Source organism: Sceloporus undulatus, chromosome 8 (genome assembly GCF_019175285.1).
Source record: "Sceloporus undulatus isolate JIND9_A2432 ecotype Alabama chromosome 8, SceUnd_v1.1, whole genome shotgun sequence".
NCBI lineage: Eukaryota > Metazoa > Chordata > Lepidosauria > Squamata > Phrynosomatidae > Sceloporus > Sceloporus undulatus.
The window spans coordinates 14,248,009-14,258,523 of record NC_056529.1 but is presented as its reverse complement, the minus strand read 5'-3'; positions in this window follow the sequence as shown (position 1 = coordinate 14,258,523).

Below are 10,515 nucleotides of genomic sequence, written 5' to 3'. Positions count from 1 at the left end.
GTAGCACAGAAATGAAAGAAAACTCGCCATCAGTAAAGCACTGCAAGAGAGCAGCTAAGCATTTCAAAGGATGAAGCGATTCCAATAGTGCTTAATCTTTTTCAATGTACTACTTGCCAAGGTAGTGTGTTTTTATTAAAACTCTCATAAATGAAGATATAAGACACCTGAGAGACAGCAAAATGGGTTGAAAACAAAAGTGTTTTATTAAACTGCTTCGTGGATCTGCTCCCATGCTGTGAGATTCTAACCCTTGGATATTACACCAAGCCTACAACTTGATCCTGTGGGTTTGCAACTGGATCATTACAGGCAGATGTTTTGACACTGACTTCAGAGGGTGAACAAGACTTCTGTTGTAGATGGTTTTTAGAAACATTTTTCCTGGACTGTATTGTCTTACAGCCATTATTTGCATGTGTCCTCTGTCACTGAGAAACATAAAAATATGTCTAAAAATGCAGTTTTAAAGGATGGAACAGATAATCATAACCACTGTTCCCAATAGTGAACTCATGGTTGTGTGTTGAGAAGATTGCAGCCAAAACACGGCCACTTAGAAGCAAGAGGGAGTTATCAAAATGCTTGAGAAAGGGAAGCATGTTTGCAAAAATAGAAAAATCTTTAGGTAAAAAACCCAAGACAAAGTCTCTGTCAGCCCAAAGCCCACTCTTCTGATGCCAGAGCATGTTTAGTTGCAGGGGCTGGATGATTACTTTTAATAATCAATATCATGCATGACATTGGAGACCCAGCATGGTGTGGTGGTTTGACTACAACTCAGGAAAACAGAGTTTAAACCCCCACTTGGCCATTAAATCCACTGGGAACCCTGGGCAAGTCATACTTTTTCAGCGTCAGCAATGGCAAACCCCCTCTAAAGAAACTTGCCTAGAAAATCCTGCGATAGGTTTGTGTTGTGCGTCGCCATAAGTTGGAAATGACTTCAAGGCACACAAGAACAGCAACATGGCATAGTGGTTTGACAGTGGCAATAGGGCTTTTGAGAGACTTAAATTCCCCTTCTGCTCAGCCCTGGAAACCCATTTGGAAACCCATTGGGTGGCCTTGGACAAGTCCCATGCTCTCAGCCTCAGCAGAAGGCAATGGCAAACCTCCTCTGAATAAACCTCAAGAAAACTATAAAATAGGGTTGCATAGACTGGAGTCAGCTTTGAAGGCACATAACAACACATTAATATGGTGACCTGCTAAAGTCATCTATGACTGAGAAATGGTAAGATTCTCTGATCCCCAGAGGAACATCTCACCACTGGTCAAGGTATGGATTGCTTCAACATGTTAATCCATATTAAAAGTAACTTTACAAGCTTTGCTGCTATGAAATGCTGCCTGTCTAATAGAGAAAGTGGGGAAACATGCAAAACCAGGGGAAAAGAGAAGAGGAAATGGAATGGAGTATCCTGCAGCTGAACATAGGAGCTTATTACATGGAGGCAAATTGCTGGCTCACGCTTGCCCTCAGTGATGGTTTCATGTGCCAGAGAGGGCATGCGTGCCATAGGTTTGCCAACATGGGCTTAGAAGAATACATTTTGTTGGGGCTTTTCAGTTATTTTATGGGGTTTAAACTGGTTTGATTCTGTTACTTGGTGCGGATGTAATATGAGCTTAACTCTTAAAACATGGTTTGTACAGGCTTGTGAGCTAAGTTCCTACAAGGATGTGAGATCCGTCTAAGGAAGTTCTCTGTTGCTCAGCTATGACTAGGGTTTAATCCACAGTGCAGAGATAATGCAGTTTGATACCAGTTTGACTTGTCATGGTTCACTGCTATGGTATTCTGTAGATCACAAAACTACAGATCCAAGAATTCCATAGCATTGAGCCCTTGCAGTTAAAGTGGTGTCAAACTGCATTATTTCTGCAGTGCGGATAAGACCTAGGCAATGAAACCATGTCACCAGAACTGACTGGATTGACACTGCGGTCTCTAATTCTACATAGACAATTTATTATCAAGAAAGGAATCAAATTATAATAAAAACTGTGGATATTTCGCACCCAATGAATTTGTTAATATCATTGTAGTGTTTGTTCTTATCTTGTTGAAGAGTTAAAACTGTAAGTAGCTTTTCTGGGCCAACTAAAATGGTCAAAAAGACATTATGCAACCTTTTGAAGGTGTTATTGTGAAATGTATACGCGCTAGTTATTCAGAACAATCTTCCACTTTTGTAATTGAAAGGTGTAATAGGTCAGTAAACTGTGCTTCCAACCCTCCCTTAAAATGATTGAAGGAATGAATATTTGTTTCCACCACAAGATGATTATATAATTTATCTCGGAGGAATAGAGGTTGTTGGAGTCTGTATTCTTTAATGGTTTCAGATTGCCCGGCATAACAAGTAACCTAGGGAATTAATTTTCCTTTCAGTCATTAAGACTGAACTTATTGATTGTGAAAAGAGTAACATTTTTGTTACAGTAGCATCCAGGAGGAAGAAACATTTTTGGAGAGGAGCTAAAACACAAAGGAACTGGCGATAGACCTTATTGGCCGGCTTGTAAAATAATTAATTTTCACTGTAAAGAGGCCAGAGAATCTGGTCAAGGAGAATACTGCTCCTATTTTCCCAATCTGCTTTTATTGAGAATAACTTGAACCAGTTTTCTATTTGAATTTCCAAATGCATGGGTTAGAGATATAAAAACTGAACATCATTGCTCTTGGCTTCTGCAGAAAATCATGACCAGTATGGAACGGTGATGGCTTTCTGGAGATCATATGGAGCATCAGGCTGCATGTAACCTTAGATGTTTCTGCCTCTTGGACTCCTAAGAGGAAGCATAACCAAATGTAGTTGCATGTATCTGTTTTTCCCTGCCCTGAATTACTCACGCTCTTTGTTTGGCAATCTAATTTCTGAGATGCTGGGGTCCTATTGCTAGTTTTTCTCCCAACTCCTCTAACTGTGGCATCCTTTGCAGACAAGTAATAAGATTTGCAGTGCACTCTTGAACTCCAATGCAGTGCATTTTCCCCCTGTTGTTCTCCTGTAGCTCAAGCTGCTGCTTAAAGCAGAGAAACAAGCCATGACATGTTTGCTAGTCACTGGGCAACCTTATGAGGACTTGTAGTTGCCAGTAGATCTTGGACACCCACCTCCACAAGAAATAACCCATTAACCTAAGGGATATGATCTTCTTTATAGAAGAGTTCACATTTTCAGATGTGGAAGATGCAGCATAAGAAGCAGATTCAGGGCCATAAAACCTAGCCTGACATAAACCCAATGGTTGCCAAATTATGGCTGACATCCTGATAGTAACATATGCATGCATCATGCAACGTAGGCAGAGTGGATTATTAGCCTTTGCACATGTATTTATTTCAAGGATTTATATCCTGGCTTTCTCCCACAATAGGATTCAAGGCAGGTGCCACGTATATTCTACCCACAGCAGAAGCTCAGTTATGCATAAAGCCACATCTGCATGTGGACTGACATGTGTCGTGTAATGTTGTTGTTCTGCGTGGGGGTTGTGTAAGACTTGTGTAGCATATCTGTCCTGGGCCCAGTGCTATTCAACATCTTTATCAATAACCTGGATGACAGAATTGGGGGGCACACATATCACATTTGCAGATGACACCAAATTTGGAGGAATAGCTAACACCCCAGAGGACAGGATCACAATTCAACATGACTTTAATAGATTAGAAAGTTGGGCCAAAGCTAACAAAATGAAATTCAGCAGGGAGAAATGTAAGGTACTGCACTTAGGGTGGAAAAACGAAATGCATAGATATAGGATGGGGGACACCTGGCTGAATGAGACTACATGTGAAAGGGATCTAGGAGTCCAAGTAGACCACAAGTTGAACATGTCAACAGTGCAATGCGGCAGCTAACAAGACCAATGCGATTTTAGGCTGCATCAATAGAAGTTCAAGGGAAGTAATAATGCCATTCTATTCTGCTTTGGTCAGGCCCCACCTGAAATACTGTGTCCAGTTCTGGGCACCACAATTCAAAAAGGACATTGAGAAACTGGAGCATGTCCAAAGGAGGGCAACTAAAATGGTGACGGGTCTGGAAACCATGCCCCATGAGGAACGACTTAGGGAGCTGGGGATGTTTAGCCTGCAGAAGAGAAGGTTAAGAGGTTGATATGATAGCCCTGTTTAAATACTTCAAGGAATGTCATATTGAGGAGGGAGCAACCAGTGGGACACACTCCTTCCTCAGAGTGTAGTGGAGTTTCCTTCTTTGGAGGTCTTTAAACAGAGGCTGGATGGCCATCTGTCAGGTATGCTTTGATTGAGATTTCCTGCATGGCAGGGGGTTGGACTGGATGGCCCTTGCGGTCTCTTCCAACTCTATGATTCTATCTCTGCAAACAGATATTTATACTTTGCTGAGGGAATGCTACATTTGTGGCCTTTGTGTGTTTTATGCCAGGAAAGAACCATGGGTGCATCTCAAGATGGAATCATAGGAGGCTCTTTTGCAGCCAGTTTGTAGGACAATCCAGCCATAGCTAAGCTGGGCCTATTTAATCGGCCACAAACCATACAGGTCTGAACATTCTTGCACTTTGGGGTACAAGCTAGTTCCTATCAGAACCTAGGTGAAGTAATTAATTTTCACATGAGCAAGATGAGAAACTAAAAACAATAGATTGTACGGCTATTTTGATAACATTGTATGCTGTTTGAAAACTGAGTAAACAACAAGAAGATGTACAGGAGAAAAAAAAAATCTTTGCAAGCCTTCATGAATTTGTCTACTTGTCCCTATCTGTGCTAGTGGCCATCATCCGATCTTGTGGCAGCAAAATGTAAAAAACTGAGTGGAGTAAACTGTGTGTCTTCTGGAATAATACATCTGCTCACATCTCTCCCCCACTCTCTATTACCTACTTACATGAACTACTATCCGGGCACTTTGTTCACATACATATATTCATCCGATTCATCCAGCTGTAGGTACTCATGTTGTTTCACCGAAGCTGATTCTTCCTTGGGCTAAGAAAAGGCAGCCTCGACTACCTTTGGTGGAAAAGATTCTGGCTGGATCAGAGCAAAATCCATTGAATCCAGCATCCTGTTTTCTTTATGAGTTAACTGGATGCCCCTGGAAAGCCCCAGAGCAGGATTTGGGAACAATAACATTCTCCTGTATCTTGGCTTAATGACAGGCATTTGGTGGCAGCATATTGCCTCTTATGTATATGTGCCTTTTTTTTTTTTTGCCTTGAAGTCATTTCCAACTTATGATGATGAACCTATGATAGGGTTGTCTTGGCAGATTTCTTCTGAGGAAGTTTACCATTGCCATCCTCTGAGGCTGAGAGAGTGTGACTTTTCCAAAGTCCCCCAGTGGGGTTTCATGGCCAAATGTGGATTTGAACCTTGGTCTCCAGAGTCATAGTGCAGTGTTCAAACCACTGCACTGTGCTGGCTCTCCATGTTGCCTTTTTTTTACTCAGCAGTGATTCTTTATTATGCTCAAATTCACAACATATAAAATAAATTTAAAGGAACAATTGGCCAATGCTTCTTATACTGATGGTATGTTATGGGCAATAGCATCTTCTATGCAGGAACTGGATATAGCCCCAAGCTTCCTCAAGATATCATTTTGTATCAACTGCTATACATGTTACTTTTGTTGTCCTGTGCCTTCAACAGAAAAGTAACAACTAACACTCTCAGTATGCAAAGTAAAACAATGTTTCTTTTATCTTTCAAACATTGTAATGGATATGCACTTGTAAAAAGTAACATTTCCTGGTCTAGTTATGACCACATCTTGTAGAAGGGAAATGCCATCACTCTGTAGACCAGGGTTTGATTCCCAGGTTGGCCACTGGGTGCCCTTGGGCAAGTCACAGTCTCTCAGCCTCAGGTAAAGGCAATAGCAAACCAGCCCTGAACAAATCTTGCCAAGGAAACCATATGATATTGAATTACAGTGTGGACAATCCAAAGTGGACATTAAAAGGAAATGAAGATAAAAGTTGCACTTTTCAGAAATTGGTTTTTAAAATGTAAAATAAATAGATATTCAGGGATTCTAAGTAAATAAATAGTTATTCAGGGATTATCCAGTGAAGGTGATTCCAAATGGATCAAACAAAGGGAATATTCCTTCACAGTGGATATGGATAAAGAGTATGGAATTCACAGCTTAGGTCCAGAAAGTCGTACGGACCATCTACTTTTCCACACTGCACAAATAAAGCAGTCTGGCACCACTTTCACCATCATGGTCCCATCCTGTGGAATCCTGGGATTTGTAGTTTGGTGCAGTAGTCAACCTGGTCTGTCAGACAGCTCTGGTCCCTCACCAAACTACAAAGCCTAGGATTCTGTAGGAGAGAGTCATGGTAGTTAAAGTGGTGTCAAACTGCTTTATTTCTGCAGTGTGGATTTACCCCCCCCCCATCTTCCCCATAAGTGCTGGCCATTGTGAGAGGTGGGCAAGAAATTCATAGAATTTACTTTATTAAGAAAGAAATGTACTACTGCTACTTCTGTTGCTGTTGTGTGCCTTTTAAGTCATTTTTGACTTATGGTGATCCTAAGGTGAACTTATCATGGGGTTTTCTTACTAAGATTTCTTAGAGGAGGTTTGCCCTTACCTTCCCCTGAGGCTGAGAGAGTGTGGCTTGCCTAAGGTCACCCAGTGGGTTTTATGGCAGAGCAGGGAATTGAACCCTGGTCTCCAGAGTCATAGTCCCAACGCTCAAACCATAATGCCACACTGGCTCTAATACCACTGATATAGTACAGTCAGCCCTCCACATTTGTGGCTTTGACTTCTGCAGCTTGTAATGTTCTCTCTAGGAATCTCTGGGTCCTCCAGCGCAACTCTGCCAGAAGTTGGCCATAGAGTTGTGCTGAAGAACCTAAAGGCCTGTTACAGACTGCCAAAATAAAGCTGCTTCGGGTCTCTTTGGAGGTATGCTATTTAAATGATGCATGGGTCCTAAGAGTCCAGAGGTCGCGCCAAAGCCACACTCCATTCCTAAGCACTGGAGTGCAGCTTTGGTGCAGCTTCCAGATTCTTAGGATGCATGCATCATTTAAACAGCATACCTCCAAAGAGACCCAAAGCAGCTTTATTTTGGCAGTCTGTAACAGGCCAAAATTCCTAGAAAAAACACTTCTCTAGGCATTTGTAGGTCCTCCAGCATGATTCTGTGATCAGGTTTGGGCAGATGTTGGCCATACAGTTGGACTGGAGGACCTGGAGATTGCTAGTGAGGTAAAAAGAATAGTGCCCCCCCCCCATATTCATATGGGCCCTTCACCCCATCCTCAGCGCATGTGGTGGGACCTCTATACTGACTACTCTACTACAGATAGATAGATCCTAAAATGCAAAGGTATACAACTGCATCCGGAAGTTAGACTCATATGAGCCATTGTATTCCCTATTACCTTGTATGGATGTGAGAGCTGGACAGTTAAGAAAGGAGATGGGGGGAAATCAATTCATTCAAGATGTGGTGCTGGAGAGGAAAGGTGGAGGGAAGCAGAAAGAGAGGACTGGTGACCCTGTGGATGAGACATCTCCAAGACGCCCTGTCTCCCACTGCTCTGCTTAGTTCCTGCAAACTCATAGCTCTGACCTACTTACTAGAGTCCATCCATCTAGCATCCTTTCTTTCTGCTTGCTTCCACCTTTCCTAGCATTATTGTTTACCCCAGTGATTTATTCCTTCTCATGATGCGCCTGAAGTATGACAGCCTCAGTTTTGTCATCTTGGCTTCCAGGGAGATTCCTGGCATGATCTGCTCTAGGATCCATTTGTTTGTCTTTTTGGCTGTCCATGGGATCCTCAGCACTCTTCTGCCTGGAGTCTTGGTGGCACAGTGCTATCTCACAGCCACAAGGTTGTAAGTTTGATCTTGCTGGGTTCCAGGGTCGACTCAGCCTTGCATCCTTCTGTAGGTCGCTCAGATGAGTACTCAGCTTGTTGGGGGCAATTGGCTTAAACATTGTAAACTGCTTAGGGAGTGCTTAAGTGCACTGATAAATGGAATAGAAATGTATGTGCTATTGCTATTGTTTCTCCAGCACCACGTCTCGAATGAATTGATTTTCTTCTTATCTGCTGTCTTCACTGTCCAGCTCTCACAGCCATACCTGGTGATGGGGAAGACAACGGCTTGGACGATTCTAACTTTTGTGCTTGGTTGTCTATCTTTACACTTTAGAATCTTGTCTAGTTCTTTCATTGCTGCCCTCCTAACCTCCTCCTTATGTTTTGGCTGTGGTCTCCATTCTGATCTACGGCCGGGATTGTCCCGGCCAAAACTGGGATATGGCAACCCTAGACTCACTGAAAGAAAGAAGTTGGCAGCATGAACTTTTGTAGACTTAAGCTTAAGGAAGGAGATTGAAGCCTACAAAAGCTCATGCTGCCAACTTCTTTCTTTGGTTGGTCTCAAAAGATCTCTCTCCAAGGTCTCTCCACAGAGTGGGCATTGTAGTTTCTTGGGGCCCCAGGACTCTCTGACAGAGAAAGCTCAATGTCTCCTCCAAAGGACTCTTCTTACCAGGATTTCTTAGCCTTGAGCCAGGGCAGTGAAAGGGGTCTCAAAGTGGGATGAGTTCTGGAGGTTGCTTTGGACCAAGAGAGAAAGGAGTCAGTGGTGGCTCCTTCTGCCTGGCTCAGCTTGTGCACCTCTCCTTCCTTCCTTCCTTCCTTCTTCCCTCCCTCCCTCCCTCTTTCTCTCCGCCCTCCCTCCACTCCTCTCTTCCTTCTTTATCTCTTCTTCCTTTCTCCCTCCCTCCCTACTTTTCTTTCTTTCTTCCTTTCTCTCCTCCCTCCCTCCCCTCCTCCCTTCCTTCTTTATCTCTTCCTCCCCTTTTTCCTTTCTCCCTCCCTTCCTCCTTTTCTTTCTTTCTTTCTCTCCTCTCTCCCTCCCCTCTTTCTCTCCTTCCTTCCTTCACTCATTCCTTCCTTCCTTCTCTTTCTCTTTCCTTCCTTCTGTCTTCTCCCTTCCTTTCTCCTCCCTCCCTCTCTTCCTCCCTTCCCTCTGCCTGGGAGGCGACTCCGGATCCTTGTCGCCTGCCTGCTCCGGGTTTTGCGGGGCCCTCGGTCGTCGTCGTCGTCGTGGTCCTGGTGGTGGTGGTGGGCTGTATTTCCCGGAGTGTCCAGGGCTCGGTGCTGTTGCGCCTGTCCTGCTCCTCGCTCGCCTCCTCCTCCTCCTCCTCCTCCTCCTCCTCCTCCGTCTGATCCGCGCCGGCTGTGCGGGGCTCCCTACGGGATCAGAGCGCTCCCCCGCCGGGACTTCACTCCTCACATCCTCCTGCTGGGACTCCGCTACATTTCCAGCCAAGCCTGGCTTTATTATGTGTGTCTGCACTGCAGCAGCAGAGGCAGCCAGCCTGGGAAGAGGAGCAGGAGCAGGAACAGGCAAAGGCAAAGGCAAGAGCAGGAGGCGAAGGCGGCGGCGGAGGAGGCGAAGAAGGAGCAGCAGCACAAAGAGCACCAGCCCCAGCCCCAGCTCCCGGGAAAGAGCAGCAGGAGGAGAAGCAGCCATGAAGGGATCGGGGCCCTGGGGGTAGCAGCCCAAGCCAGCTTCCCTGGGGTTGGCAGAAGGAGAAGGCAGGGAAGGAAGGAAGGAAGGAAGGAAGGAAAGAAAGAAGGAAAGAAAGAAGGAAGAAAGAAAGAAAGAGCCCAGTCGTTCCCCTCCCAAGCTCCCCGGCCCCATTAAAGCTCGAAAAAGAGACACCCCCCTCCAAAAAAAGAAAGAAAGGAAAGAGAAAGAGAAGGGGAAAATAAAGGGAAGAAAGGAACTGAAAAGAGGGCAGCTGCAACTCCTTTTTTTTGGGGGGGGGGTTTGCCCCCTTTCTTTCTCTCTCTCTCTTCCTTCCTTTTCTTTTCTTTTCTTTATTTTTGGAAAGGGGCTATCCTTCCCAAAGATCGCTTCTGTGCCTCTTTAGAGAGAAAAGGCAAAGCTTTGCAGGAGATTTAGGGCAGACTTTCTTGGCGGAGAAGGAGCCAAAGGAGGCGAAGGGGAAGGGAAGAAGGGCGGCTGGGTTGGTTCGGTTCTTATCGGGAGAGAGAGAGAGAGAGAGAACGAAGAAGGCGGCATCGGAAGGGCTTCCCTGGGACTGGAAAGCAAGCCCCATCCTCCCCCTCTTCTCCTTTCCCTTTCTCCTTCGGGATGAAGTGGCTTCTTTGGGAAAAAGGGGGCTAGAAAGTGCCAAGGGCCCTAAGAACAAGGAGAAGAAGAAGGAGGGAAAAGAAGGGGGGAGGGGGAGAAAGGAAGAGAGAACGAAAGAAAGAAAAGAGAGAGAGGAAGGAAAGAGAGGAAGGAAGGAAGGAAGGAAGGGAAAGAGAGGAAGGAAAGGAAGAAAGAAAGAGAAAGAAAGAAAAGGAGAAAGAGAGGAAGGAAGGGAAGAAAGCAAGCAAGGGGGAAGGAAAGAGCCCTCCCCCCCCGCAAACTTTGCCCAGGGCTCCGGGGAGGCCATTGCTTTGGTGGCTGCCTTTCCTTTCCCTCCCGGGGGCCTGGCTGGAGGCGAAGGG